General features: G+C 49.0%; 1 non-coding gene across 1 annotated transcript; it reads left to right on the forward strand.

Moving 5' to 3' along the window:
• Positions 1 to 14,519: 14,519 nt before the first annotated feature.
• TRNAG-ACC (transfer RNA glycine (anticodon ACC)) lies at positions 14,520 to 14,591 on the forward strand. Its single transcript has one exon. It is a non-coding gene; the product is annotated as a tRNA-Gly (tRNA).
• Positions 14,592 to 15,208: the final 617 nt, after the last annotated feature.

A 15,208-nucleotide genomic window follows, 5' to 3' on the forward strand; every position in this document is an offset into this window, starting at 1 on the left:
AACACCCTAACACAATTAGGATGTTCACGAAAACCCTCAAAGGGTGCAAATCGTGGGACAACAGCATTAAACCTTTAAGGGTGTAAACATCTGTAGAGTACACTTGTGGTGGCTTGTGTACGCTACGGAACAGTCTCTATCAAAACATTTATACTTATCGCGATCATCTACTGTATACGGTGCAGATATATCCGCTCGCAAATCTCAGACGTACGGCTCAGGCCTCTACTGGCGCTGGCCGCAGTGTGAATGGATTTAAAGGTTATACACCCGTGAATTCCAAGCTCAAAGAAGACCCTGTCATACCAGTACACCAGTGGTTCAACTCTCACTCGTTAAGCGTGGTCCTTTAGCCCATGTTGGTTCGCTCTTTAGAGAGGTTCACTGTCCTCCGAGAGCATGTTGAACACGCGGGTGTCGAGAGTAACGGGTGTCTTGAAGAACCCTCAGAAACGCATTTGTCGCCGTCGACGAGGGCGACAACCTTCTCAGAAAAAAACAGGCAGACGGAGGTGTCTTTCTCGAATACTTTACACGCGGCAAGGTCGTCACCAGTCACAGCGGACCTCATCAGTTTGAACAACGCTTTCGAAAGGCAAGTCGTATACCTGCAGGCCGCTTGCGCACGGTTCGTGCAGAACGGCTTTCCCCGAAAGCTCACGACCACAGGACTCCGTCCGCCGTCAGCGTTTACGTCTCGCGGACAGCGGATGAACGTAGGACTATTCCTGGGGTTTGTTGGCTAATATAAGAAGAAAAAAATAGGAGAATAAGAAACAAACGGTGGAAAGAAACCCGCGTCTGCGCGCTGCAAGCAGTCACAGCAAAACTGAGCAGTGTTGCAGCGGGATGCTTTGACAGTTACGTAATTGCACCTCTGCGGGGGTCAGTCCGCGAGGGTGCCCGAGGCTATTTTTTGACGAGTGAAAAAAAAAAAGAAAAAGGTGAGAAACGACGCTCTGCGCTTGCAGTGCATCTTACAAGCGAGAGGAAAAGTCTTGAAAGTGAGAAAAGTGTTACGTAACGGGCCGCGGTAGCCGAAAAGACAAGAATACGCGCCCGTGTCGTCGCCCTGTACGCGGTGTAGTCATCGTTGTCGTTAGCTTCCTGGTGCAGAGTGGCAGGTCGCGGGTTCGATGCTCGCGCCTACAGCGGGTGCATTTTGATTGAGGGAATATAAAATGCAAGAATGACGTCATACTGCGGAGGTATCGGCGCGCGCGTAATTGAGCGGTGAAAATGAACTTCACTGCGTATAACCTCTCACCGTCGATTTCTATACGTTGCGGCTGTTTTAGAAAAATCAACTAATTTGTTAAATTAAAACCTCCCAGGTTTGTTACAGAAGTGATAGCGATAGCAATCGCTGCAACTCCCGCGTACGATCCCTCAGTGATTGGCGCATGCACGAGTTCAGACCATGAGGCGCGGGCGAAGAAATCAGCGCACCGCTTAGCGTATGACTGGAGAGCAGAAAAAAATTCTCCCCGAGACAAAACGCCCTATGAACGCACGGGAAATTTCTTGTGTCCAAATAGATACCGGAAACGTTCCCGTTCATGGTTCTCGTGATCCGTTGAAAATTTCTATAATCCAGGCGCAATCCCAACGCTTCGCTAACGAAGATGAAAGGGGCCCGACGATTACTTCGTTATAGCCGTAGCTTCGTTATAGCTTATGCTGACAGAGCTTTCAAGTGGAGTCGTCATTCCTTAATTATATTCATTAATTCGCTATAAACCGTTTCCCTATAACGAGGTTCGACAGTAGTGAATTTTCGAGCTCCGTCGCTGCTCTCAAAATAAGGATCGATGCTCAATTGCTGGCTGGCTAAGTTCCCGTTCATGGTCCTCGCAATCCGCTGGAAATCTTCGTACATTAGACGCTGTTCAATGCTTCGCTAACGTACACCACGCAACACTAAATATTACAGTTGAACCTCGTTATAACGAAGTTAAAGGGGCTCGGCAATTACTTCGTTATAACCGTAGCTTCGTTATAGCCCGTTTTGACCAAGCTTCCAAAGGGAATTGGCGTTCTTTCGTTATTTCCATTATTTCGTTATAAACATTTTCGTTATAACGAGGTTCGAATGTAGTGAGTTTTCGAGCACCGTCGCTGCTCCCAAATAAGGGAGCTCAACGGCTGGCTTCGACGGCCGCGTCCGAAGTAGACGCGAGAGAGCGGCGCGCACCTGTAACCGGACCCCGGCCACGTCAACGCATTCCGCGCACGTCGACCACCGATGAGGGCGAGGGGGCGAAGAAGGCGGCAGCATCCGCAGGAAGAAGACCCCCAACCGCGACGGCGTGAGGCCAGCCGGCCAGCTAGCCCCGCGAAAAAGACCCCAGAGCCACGGCGGCGAAAGCGTTAAGGGAGTGAATCAACCAGTTTCTCTACGGCGGGGAAACCGCTTGGAGAGCGTAAAATAAGTATACAATAAACAGAAGTTGGGAAACGAGAGAAAAAGAAGAGAGCAGAAAGAGGAGAGAGAGAGAGGGGGGGACGCGGCTTTTGGCGCCGTTCGAACATCCCAAGGAAGGACCTCGCTCACGTGAGTGTTTCCGCGCGGAACGGTCATGTGCCCTAAAGATGAAGCTGGCTGTTTCCGTTTTCTTTTTCTTTTTTTTCACTCTGCCAATACTACAACGTGACGCCGAAACCTGGAAGCTTGAAAAGACTAAAAATCTGGCAAACAAGTACAGAGCGAGTGATGAAACGAAAACTGAAAGATGTGTTAACAAAAAAAAAAAAAAGACTGAAAGAGAGCACTGCGAACAAAAGATATTTGAGTTCAACTTAAAATTAAAGGGTGAGACTATTGTGTGCAAGAACATCCAATGATCGAGGACTTGAGGTTGGTTCGAGCTTGATGGAATGGGTTAATCATTTGTTATCTCAGCGTCATTGCAGTTGCGTACTAGTATTGTGGGTTTAGAGTGGTTAACGAAAAAAAATAGACGGTTTAGCATAGCTAACGACGGAAAATCATGCAGCAGCATTAGTTACAGTGGCTACTTAAGGTCCTTACATGCTAAATGCATTTGGCCTAAATGCGTTCGACCTAAAGGCCTTTACCTCCAAGGCATTTATCACGAAGGTCTTCGCCCTAAAGGCCTTTACGCTGAAGGCACTTACTTTGAAGGCCTTCACGCAGGTCCGTGCTTTTTACACAGGCGTTCACAAGGCCTGCCAGGTGTACACACCTGGCAAATTGCCCACAACCCGGTAAACAGGTGGGATGCCTGCCACGAAGCAGGCTTAATGGACGTACTGTACGTAATCTCGAAATCGGAAAATGAGCCTAGTAGTGCTACCGCACTAAAAAAAAAAATCATATCATCGTCATGAAGAGCTGTGGAATACAGTAACATGTGAAAGGCCGAAACAGAGGAGAATTAATGGGTTACTCCTTGAATGGGTGGGTATGGGGGAGCGGTTCCATTTGCACCATGCATTTCTGGACTTTTTTTCGTCGAAAAAACGGCGGTCAGCATGGTTTTCCGAAATTACTCGCCCGGAGTGAGCTACCGCGCTTACCCCCGCTCTATGAATCACCCCGGGAGTGAAGAACTGCGAAACGAAAGCTCAGTATACCTTTGCAAACGTACTGCAGTGTTGGCTTGGAGGCCGTCGTACCAGGCAGACCAATCAAAATCCAAGAGGAGTACTCACCAATCTGGAAAGAGAGAAGAAAAACGATCAGTGATCTCACACTGCCCACTAATAATCAAGGATATCGAAGAAAGATATCGGTCTTGCTGGGCACTCGTAGTATCATTATTTTTTGAGCAATGCAACATTACGTTACGTAACATTTCAGGTTTTTTTTCTTTACTCGATGTGCACATCGATTTGTCGATTTCTCGCGACGCGTCAAAAATATTGCCCAGAGCGTATCCTTCATGACACTTAAGGTTACAAAACCTCGATTTGGGTGGGATTACTTGCATGTTTTCGACCCGTGTAAGAGCGCATAAACATGCAGGGGCCATTAAACACAGAAGTAGCACAGCAACGGGCGATGACTTGTCCCCACCCTGATTATTCTCGCTGCCAAGGGACATCATTCCGTTTCCCCGCAAATCACAAATTCACCATTCGTCGCACATAGTACCGTTACAGCTCCATGACACACATTTTAGGATTTAGAGTGCATAGTCTGTTTGTTTGATCCGCATTATGAATGAATAAAAGATAAAAATCATAACATGCACATTAATATAGCTAATGTATCCAAATTGAAAAGCCATTATCACAACTTTTGCCAGCGCAGATGAAATTTGAGAAAATGGCAGGCGGCCAACTGAAGCAAACAGCCATTTGATATATTTTGCACTGCAGCTAGTCCGAGTTTTGTGGAATACTAAAGCCTTCATTCGTATCAAACACCATGCAAACCCTTTCTCTTGTTCAGACAGAGGTGCAGAGTGCAGTTGTAGCAGCAGGAATCTATCTGGCCATTACAGTGCGGTCGCCTTCCACCTTTACATGGGAAATTGGCGTTTTCGGGACAATCTATATTTCACACCTTTGCGAAGAAGAAACTCAGATTTTCGTTGGCTTCTGCCCTGCCTACCGGCCGTGAGTGTTGCAACGTTCACTGAATTCTTTTCTAAAAGACACACTGAGTCCGGGTCACACGGAGCGAGGGAGAAGCGCCACTCCACTGATCAAGGAGCAGGGGTCCAGAGCTAGCTTCGGTCCTGTGCTAGTTGTAGTCCTGTACTAACAGCGGTCCTGTGCTAGCTGTGGTCATGTACTAACAGTGGTCCTGTGCTAGTTGCATCCTGTACTATCCGAGGCCTTGTGATAGTTGCGCTCCTGTGCTAACAGAGGCTCCGCGCTAGTTGCGGTCCTGTACTAACATAAGCTCCGCACTAGTTGCGGTCCTGTACTAACAAAGGCTCCGCACTAGTTTCGGTCCTGTGCCAGCAAAGGCAGCGCGCTGGTTGCGGTCCTGTACTAACACAGGCTCCGCAGTAGTTGCGGTCCTGTACTAACAAGGGTTCCGCACTAGTTGCGGTCCTGTGCCAGCAATGGCTCCGCGCTAGTTGCGGTCCTGTACTAACAGAAGCCATGCATAGTTGCGGTCCTGTAGTAACAAAGGCTCCGCAGTAGTTGAGGTCCTTTACTAATAAAGGCTCCGCACTAGTTGCGGTCCTGTACTAACAGAAGCCATGCACTAGTTGCGGTCCTGTACTAACAGAAGCCATGCACTAGTTGCGGTCCTGTACTAACAAAGGCTCCGCACTATAGTTGCGGTCCTGTACTAACAGAAGCGATGCACTAGTTGCGGTCCTGTACTAACAAAGGCTCCGCACTATAGTTGCGGTCCTGTACTAACAGAAGCCATGCACTATTGCGGTCCTGTACTAACAGAAACCATGCACTAGTTGCGGTCCTGTATTAACACAGGCTCCGCAGTAGTTGCGGTCCTGTACTAAAAAAAGCTCCGCGCTGGTTGCAGTCCTGTACTAAAAGAAGCCATGCACTAGTTGCGGTGCTGTACTAACAAAGGCTCCGCACTATAGTTGCGGTCCTGTAGTAACAGAAGCCGTGCACTAGTTGCGGTCCTGTACTATCAGAAGCCATGCACTATTTGCGGTCCTGTACAAACACAGGCTCCGCGCTAGTTGTGGTCCTGTACTAACAGAAACCATGCACTAGTTGCGGTCCTGTACTAACACAGGCTCCGTAGTAGTTGCGGTCCTGTACTAACAAAGGCTCCGCGCTGGTTGCAGTCCTGTACTAACAGAAGCCATGCACCACTTACGGTCCTTTACTAACACAGGCTCCGCGCTAGTTGAGGTCCTGTACTAACACAGGCCCGGCGCTAGTTGCAGTCGTGTACTAACAGAGACCCCGCGCTAGTTGCGGTCCTGTACTACCAGAGGCCCCGCGCTAGTTGCGGTCCTGTACTAACCGAGGTCCCGGGCTAGTTGCGGTCCTGTACTAACAGGCCCTCCGCTAGTTGTGGTCGTGCTCTATAGTGTCGGCACAGCACTAACAACGGTCCTGTATAACACTGATCGTGTTCTAGTTGCGTCCTGTACTGACAGCGATCCTGCGCTAGTTGCGGTTCTGTACCCACAGCTGCGCTGGCTGCGGCCACCCTATCTATCCGAGCAAACTTCCGAATCTCATCTTCCTGCCTGGCGGTCAATACAGAGGCACCTTATCCCTACCGACGTGCGCTAACACTTGCACAAACGGAGTCTTTCCCCGAGGCAATTCTCCCAGCAGAATTCACGCCGGAGCGTCATTCGTGCCGGAGAAGCCTCGAAGGGCGAGCGGTGAAGTCCTGCGACTGGAGAAAACATGGGACGACTGGCAGCGCCGCGAAGACCTTCGTGACCCAGCGTCATGCGTATGCTTGCTCTCACGCCCACCTTTGCGAGGTGAGGCACTTGACGAGGACTAATTACTCAAGTAGCGCGAGAACTTCGTAAGGGCGCTTCGGTACTTCGGTGCAAGAAAGGCGTACGCAATGAGACGTTCCCAGGTAGATGATGGATCTTATGCTGGATTGGCAGCAGGGCTTGTTCGAGGCCGACGACGTTCACTGTTGTCAAGAGCTGTCGAACGTCGTAACTTCACTCAAAGATTATTTATTGGGGCTCCGTACAGCTCGAGAACGGAACAAGAAACGAAGCCGGGGGTAGCAGAAAGTGAAGTGGTCAGATACGATAAGGAAATCTAGTTGGATAAAGGAGCCGAGGTTAGCACAGGACAGGGCTAAATGGAGATGATTGGAAGAGGCCAGTGTCGTAAAATAGCCTTGACCAGGTTGACTGGCGACGATTATGCCAATGACTGAGACGAAGATGACAGCAGTAGTGGTGGTGATAACGATGACTTGTTGATAACACGAGAAGCATGTTCTTCGACCAGCTCATGTCCAACATGCTGGGACAAAAAATTTGAGAACTGAAAAATTGTAAATTACTGTGTAAGGTAAGGTACTGATCTCCTCGATATGCGCTAAAAGAAGACTTGCTGCTAGTACGTGCTATGCAGTGCTGTTTTATAAACGCAGCTGTTTAAAACGGAACAACGTAAGACAGGATAGCGTTACCTCTCACCGCCACTTTCATTTCTCTGTCTGTCTGGTAGTCGAAACAGAACCTAGCCGGTGACTATTTTTTTTCTCACTAAATAACAGCGCATCATGTTTAACTGCAGCGTGGCTTGAACCCCTGGACACGACTGCAGTCTAAAAACTGACCAAGAATTGAGCGACACCAAATAAAGAGTGCTTTCACTATAAGCTGAGGCTCTTTGATGTACCGCTGATTGCTTGGATCCCGTAAGAGACGCCTGGCAATTTGCAAGCGATGATACGCGAAAACCACGCGCATTTGCTTGTCAGGCAAGCCACGAAACGAGGCCGTCAATCACGCGAAGTTTTCGCCGTACTGTCGCTGCCGTCGTTGTTGCCGACGGCACGCTCCGAGCCTACGAAGTATCCGCGCACCCCCTGCTAGCCGTAGTATTCCCAGACACCCCGAATAGCAACAGACGTGACCACCACACCAAGCGTCCAACCTTCTGGCGCGCAAAGCATTCACACGACTACGCGGGCTGCACACCAAAGAACATACACACACGCACACACGCCAGTGCTGCCCCCGTGCGGGAGCTTTTGTTCGATCCCCGCACATACACAGTGGCCGGAGCACCGCCCAACCCCTAACGGTTCATTACCGACTCTCCCGCAGCCATGGCAGGCAGGAAGCGCATCCCAGTCTACGCCCTCCCTTCACAGACGCGCACACACACGAGCACACTCACGTGCACACTGAGCACACATACGGTATCCAACGCACGCACGACTGACAGACACATTGGCGCGTGAGCACGAGCTTCTGCCGTAGTGCGCGCCGTAGGAAGAATGAGTCACGCGGGCTCGACGAGCGAGTCCGAATCGCCGCCGTCCCTTCTATTCTGGTTAAGGGCGTGATTCAGGCCACGGGCATTACGGGACTCCCGGGGCTTTGCGTATACGGTGCAGCGCCGAGGCCTTTCCAGGGACTCGTCTGTGTGTCCCGGCCGAAGAAGGAGCGTGGCTCCGCCGCCCAGACGGTCACTGCTTGGCCGCCTTTTATTGTGCCTGCCCGGAGACGTGCGGCGTTAAACCGTATCGCCGTCGTAACGGTGTCTATGGGGAGGCAGCTTCGGATCATTCACGCCGGCAGGCCCTGTATATATAGACGTTGGGTGCTCGTGCTGGATACTGCTACGCAGGCGTGACTCAACCGTCGCGTGCGTTAAGGGCAAGATTGCCGATGCTCCAACTAGAGATTAAAGGCATGACTGCCGATGCTCCGACTACAGATATTTGAGTTGATATTCAGTAGACTGGATGGACTCGTATATTCTGACGCTCTATTCCCTTATAAAAATGGTGTACAGACTGTCTATAGCCTTCTTCCTTTTGTCTATTGATATTCTATAGACAAATGCCTGCAAAAAGTGTATAGCCATAAATCTACAGACTGCTTACAGACTGTTTATGGGATTTGTATTGCCTATAGATTAGTCCATAAAATTTGTCTATAGATAGTCTATAGACTGCTGATATACTCGTTTCGTTTATGGCGGTTTAACGTCCCAAAGCGACTCAGGCTACGAGAGACTCCGTAGTGAAGGGCTCCGGAAATTTCGACCACCTGGGGTTCTTTAACATGCACTGACATCGTACAGTACACGGGCCTCATCAAAATTCTCACTAACACTGTACTGTGCCCGGCGGTGCTTTAACACTTCAATACATCCTTTGATGGCACGTGCCAGTTCTGTGGGGAGGTGTCTGACACCTTCCACATGGTTTGGGCGTGTCAATCTAACCCATCTATCCCCCCCAACCCCAACCCCACCAGAGAGGACTGGGAGGCGGCCCTGCTCGGCTGTCAAGACCTGAAGAGCCAAAAGGCCTTGGTTCAACGGACGCGGGCGGCGTTGCTTGCCAATGGGGCCCCGGAATAGGGGCTCCACCTAGTACTGTGAGGGGAAAGGGCCAATAGGGTCCTACCCCAATCACCTTTCTGTAAAAAAATTTATTGCTTATAAATGTTTTTCACCACCACCACGGGCCTCTAGAATTTCGCCTCCATCGAAATTCGACCGCCACGGCCGGGATCGAACCCGCGTCTTTCGGGCCAGCAGCCGAGCGCCATAACCACTCAGCCACCGCGGCGGCTGCTGCTGTGCTGCTGATATACTCTATTGCTTTCCTTTAGCCTATTCATTTCTGTATTGAGTGTTTATAGACGAAAGTATAAAAGCGTATGGCCATAAATCAATAGAATCTCTATAGACTGTCTGTAGGGTTTGTATTGCCCATAACTAGTTTAACGAATCGGTCTATGGATAATCTACAGGCCTTATAGACAAAAATCTATGAACAGTCTGTAGACTGCCTGAAGAAATTTTTGTAAGGGTCAGATCTCAAATTTACGCCGTGATAAATAAGGCGTATATTTAGCAACTAAGAGGCGGAGTTAAGGAAGCTGGAAAGGCGCAATAACTACCTCTCAAGGTGTACACCTGAAACACACCCCATAAGAAAAGAAAACGGAAATGAATGACGAGCAGTCGAAAGTAAAAAGAAAGAGCTGCCGAAGTGGACGACTACGGACTAATTTCGGTCCCCGGAGCTTCTTTTAGGACCCACCGCGGTGGCTCAGTGGTTAGGGCGCTCGACTACTGATCCGGAGTTCCCGGGTTCGAACCCGACCGCGGCGGCTGCGTTTTTATGGAGGAAAAACGCTAAGGCGCCCGTGTGCTGTGCTATGTCAGTGCACGTTAAAGATCCCCAGGTGGTCGAAATTATTCCAGAGCCCTCCACTACGGCACCTCTTCTTCCTTTCTTCTTTCACTCCCTGCTTTATCTCTTCCCTTACGGCGCAGTTCAGGTGTCCAGCGATATATGAGAAAGATACTGTGCCATTTTCCTTTCCCCAAAAACCAATTATTCTTCTTATTACTATTCTTTTAGGCGCACTAGCATCACTCAGAACACGTTTTGTTATTAGAGGACACCGTGGCCACGATTCAATTCCCCGGCCCGCCAAACCCACGGGAGCACCCTGGCGGGTTCCTATTCTTGCATATTTTTAAAAACTTCGAAATCCGATGAAAGCTGAGTACAGTTGGCTTAAAACAATTTTGAAACTACTTTAAAATACACCCAACTGCCGTTTTATAAGTGGGCATGATTAGGATATTGGAAGGAATTGCACGCCGTCAAGATCCGGAGCCCCTCCTCATCACGGGAAAGGAGGCGTGTCAGGAGCGCTTCCGGAGTCCGATCAGAGAAGTTCTCGGCCCCCCTAAAGCGACTGCGCAATTCGATTTGGATAGCCAAGCAGCTTCGACAGCGAGAAGTTGCAATCGATGACCTGTCAGTAGGATCGAAAGAGCGCCTCTAGGCGATCGATCACTCAATGCGCCAGAGAGTGGAGATGGCCTGTACTTTCAGAGCTTGCACTGCTTGATATTTTTCGCCACATATGACGTTTCATTTTCGCTCCACGCATATCTCAGTCTCAGGTCATGACACGAGGATCGGCAATTCTTTCTTTTAGAGCTCACGAGATCGACCTGTTGAGAACAGCAAGAAAAAGGTCAAAGTGGTGATTAATTGCCACAGCCACAATTTTTTTTTCTGTTGATGACCTAACGGCGCCTGACTGCTCGAGAAAAAGTCATGTCAGGCAGTGCATGAAACACGTCCACCGCGTTTGCTCCTTCAACAAGTTAGCAATATACCCTTACAAAAATTGTCTATAGACAGTCTCTAGACTTTTTATAGACTCTATGGCCTTCATATAGATATTTATTTTTGTCTATTCACAGTCTACAGACTGTCTTAGACAAAAGTCAAGTAAAAGTGTATGACCATAAATCTATAGATTTTCTATCCACTCCCTATGGGATTTGTATTGCCTATAGAGTGTTCTCTACGGTTTGTCCATAGAGATTCTATAGACTTTATAGACTGAGGTATATGTACAGTCTATAGACTGTCTTAAAAAATTTTTTGTAAGGGTAGACCCGTTACAGGGCGCGCTGCGTTTAGCAAGACGCGGAGCAGTACACATACAACCCGAGTCACCTGTGCCCATGGTGCTATAGTGTAGGAGTGCTTGCTAGGAGTGCTATAGGGTGCTAGTGTGCCAGGAGTGCAGTGGTGTGCAACCGAGGACCAGAGCCCCAGCAACCGAAGTGCGCAAGATTGCATCACACTGCTGAACACCGCCCGCGGCACGGAGTTGGTACTCTTTCTGTTGACGTTCGCGCATTTCAGTGATATTCACTTAAATTAGAGCGCGCACTCCAAAAAAATTAGCATTTCCCATCCCTCACACTGTTATACACATTTTGAAAACTGCACACACACAAAGCAGCACATGAAAAGGGAAAACACACACAAGAGCAAACTTCAACTGAATTTTATTGTGATCGCTAGAAATATATATGCTTTCACAATCAGGATGACTCATTCAGACGTGAAAAAATGTGTGTGCAATTGTTTCCAAATGTATGAGGTACCAACTCGCCCAATTTTCAACGCTTCTGTTACTCACAGACAGAGGTAAATAGACCAACTTTCGCATCCATACTCATCCCCATCTACAAAGCAAGGCCTTGAAAAACCACTTATCTCTATGAAAAGATTGGTTTGTTCTCTTATTTCCGGTGAGGAAGTCAGTGCGGTAAATCTAGGGACTTAATAAAACAGTACATTCCCGCCAAACGAACGACTGCCCCGAGAGTCGTAAAGAAGAAGACAAGATCCTCACCAGAGCAAAGAATCCCGACCGGTCTTCCATGGTCGCTCGAGAACCTCGTCCACAGAGCGGAGCCGCTCGAATACCGGCAGGGCAGCAAGCACTAGCTCGATCGATCTCTCCTCCGAGAAGCCGGCGGCGAAAAGGGCAATGACACCGGAGCTCCAGTGATCCACAGAGGAGGGAGGAACGCCCGGGCCAGCGGCAACGCGCTCACTTGGACACAACACACCTCCCGTTGGATTTGCAACACGCTGTAGTATATAGCCGGCGTCCGACGAACTCTGCCCCAGAGTCGGAACCACAAGAACGGCAACTCGCGTATACTCGGAATGCCGAGTTAGCGACTAAACTGCAAGGCAGGGAACCCTGGCTGCCCGCTTCCCGGACGTACACGTCGCGTTCGGCAGGGCAGCTCTCTACTGACGTGTGCCACAGGGCCGCTTCGATCGCCGTGAATCACACAGGCCTCACGGCGGGGAGTGTATTCCTTTTTCCCTAGCAAGAGCACGGGCTTCCCCAAGTCTAGGGAAAAAGGGAGAAGTCTGCCCTGTTGCTTGCCGCCGAGGTGCGGGAAATAGGGACTGGTGTAGAATAAAGGAGCATTTGTTTATTTTTACGCGTTGCATATAGTACCGGTGGAGTGTCACTGAAAACGTGCGACTACTTTCTTTCTTTTTGCTTTTATGGTTAGTCGGAAGCCAAGAACGGCAGAAATAGTAACGGCCATCACTTTCCACAGTTCTTTCTTAGTAGTGCTACATATGCGTGCAGGTGCTAAATTTTCGATACATTTCCCGGCTGACAACACATAATATGCGGTATATTACAAGCCTCGTTTTGGCATCTTTAACCCTCGCCATTCTACTGGAGCCATCAATGACAAGGCAGTCTAAGCGACGCGCTTGCTTTTACGGAAGTCACCGTGAAAGCAAGAGCATCAGTCTCGTCAGTAGCCGCGAACCGTCCAGGTTCGGGAACGGGGAAGTTGATTTTCCCTAGTAGGGAAGGCAGCTCCCGGACCCATCTGCTCGCTCCACGGTCGCCATGGCAACGGGGCGCCACTCCCTGGGGAGCGCACGCAGCACGCAGGCGCGGAGGATGGGGAACAGCCGCACTCCCGCCCAAATAAGGTGTTGTTTCTCCCTTCCTACGCCGGGGGAAAAAGGGGAACGACCTTGTTGGCGGTGCCAGACACGGTATCGACCCGCCCCGTAACACGGTAGACGCCGGTGAGGACGGCCCACAGGACCACTTCCCGATTGGAAATGGAAGGCTTTTAAGGTGACGAAACGGAGGCACTGCAGCAGTTTCAAGGTAATCGAAAATGTGGTTCCCTGTATGGAGTTAACTACACGTAAAAGCGGTCAGAAACGTCTTGTTCGCCGAGTGCTCCGATCCACGGAGCACACCTGCGCAAAAAAAAGTAATATGAAAGACTCAGGTGAACAAGGCTTGCCAGCCGATTTTCTGTTTGAAAGTGGAAAACTTTGCCTGGAGAAAACTGCGCAGGCTAGAAAGCCAATTCAACGTCAAAAGCCCATAAGAATCATCGTAAATAATTTGTTTCAAACAAATTAGATACCTGTGGAAGGAAAAAAAAATCAACTACGCTAACTCTACGATCCGTAAATTGCGAAAATGAGTGATAGCAATAGGCTTAAACGTTATGCTTTTGAAAATCTCTGCACCTTTCACCCCTTCCTTAATCCCTTATCCATTCCGGTGTGTTCGAGGCGTTCGATAGAATAGGTTAGATACAAATAGAAATAGAACAGCATGGCATACGCGGTAATGCCGGCAGAACATATAGGTAAGCAAAAACGAACTAGTTGGTAGGTCTGCGCAACCTTACAGCGATGAAGTAATTAAGACGCACAACAAAAGAAGGCGATAAGTCACAAAGAAAGGCACAATGTTGGGACATCTAACCTGCACTCGGAAGCAATCAACCGGTTCAGCAAACACAATAACAGAAAAGGCAACTAACTCAAATGCAAGGGGACAGCGGGAAGCTGGTATCGGGCACATAGAGACTATACGTTTTCTAACAGATTGAGCGTAGGCTATGCTGCGACACATCGACGTATACTTGAGCTCACAATCAAGCGAGCGATTCAAGCGTGCAGTACTAGGACCGTGTTTCTCCCCCGCTTGCAAACGGGTTTATTGTATTGCGTGTGCCTTGACAAACAATGCACCTGATAGCACACGTATCGAGACGTGTATGATAATTGATGCATACATTTTCTTTTGACAATAGCCGTAAGGCTTTGAAGGCGGGGGGGGGAGTCTGTTGTTGTCTCAATTGACCCGGAGGACGCCTTCTCCCTCTATTCAGATGGATAACTTAACGTTTCCCACAGCACGTTCCTGCATTTCTATTACGCCCTCTCGGACAGTAAGGGCACTGGTAGCTCTGTTGCTCTGTCCACTGATCCGGAGAATCCGGCATCTTGCCAAACGTTTTGCGTCAACTTCACCGGCACGTGTGCGATAAGTGATACACTACGCAATAGCAAAGTAACGATCGCAGAGAAGCAGAACGGCGTCTTAACTAACACTGCAGTGGTTGTCCACGAGAACAACTTTTGATCGCCTTTTCATACGGACGTTGTGACCCGCTTACACGCAGAATTGTGGACCGTGGTACTGTGCGAATTCTCATATTGTCACAGCCAGGCATCATATGTTTATTCATAAAAGGGGATTTTAATTCTAGCCGCCGCGGTGGCTCAGTGGTTAGGGCGCTCGACTACCGATCCGGAGTTCCCGGGTTCGAACCCGGCCGCGGCGGCTGCGTTTTTATGGAGGAAAAACGCTAAGGCGCCCGTGTGCTGTGCGATGTCAGTGCACGTTAAAGATCCCCAGGTGGTCGAAATTATTCCGGAGCCCTCCACTACGGCACCTCTTCCTTCCTTTCTTCTTTCACTCCCTCCTTTATCCCTTCCCTTACGCCGCGGTTCAGGTGTCCGCCGATATATGAGACATACTGCGCCATTTCCTTTCCCCAAAAACCAATTATTATTATTTTAATTCTGGAACCGACCGGTGGAGTTTGATAATAATAATAATAATAATAATAATAATAATAATAATAATAATAATAATAATAATAATAATAATAATAATAATAATAATAATAATAATAATAATAATAATAATAATTGGTTTTGGGGGAAAGGAAATGGCACAGTATCTGTCTCATATATCGTTGGACACCTGAACCGCGCCGTAAGGGAAGGGAGAAAGGAGGGAGTGAAAGAAGAAAGAAGAGAGAGGTGCCGTAGTGGAGGGCTCCGGAATAATTTCGACCACCTGGGGATCTTTAACGTGCACTGACATCGCACAGCACACGGGCGCCTTAGCGTTTTTCCTCCATGTAGAGGTTGGGCAGAAACAACAGAAACAAC

This window comes from Amblyomma americanum, chromosome 11 (assembly GCF_052857255.1).
Source record: "Amblyomma americanum isolate KBUSLIRL-KWMA chromosome 11, ASM5285725v1, whole genome shotgun sequence".
In the NCBI taxonomy this organism is placed as follows: Eukaryota; Metazoa; Arthropoda; class Arachnida; order Ixodida; family Ixodidae; genus Amblyomma; species Amblyomma americanum.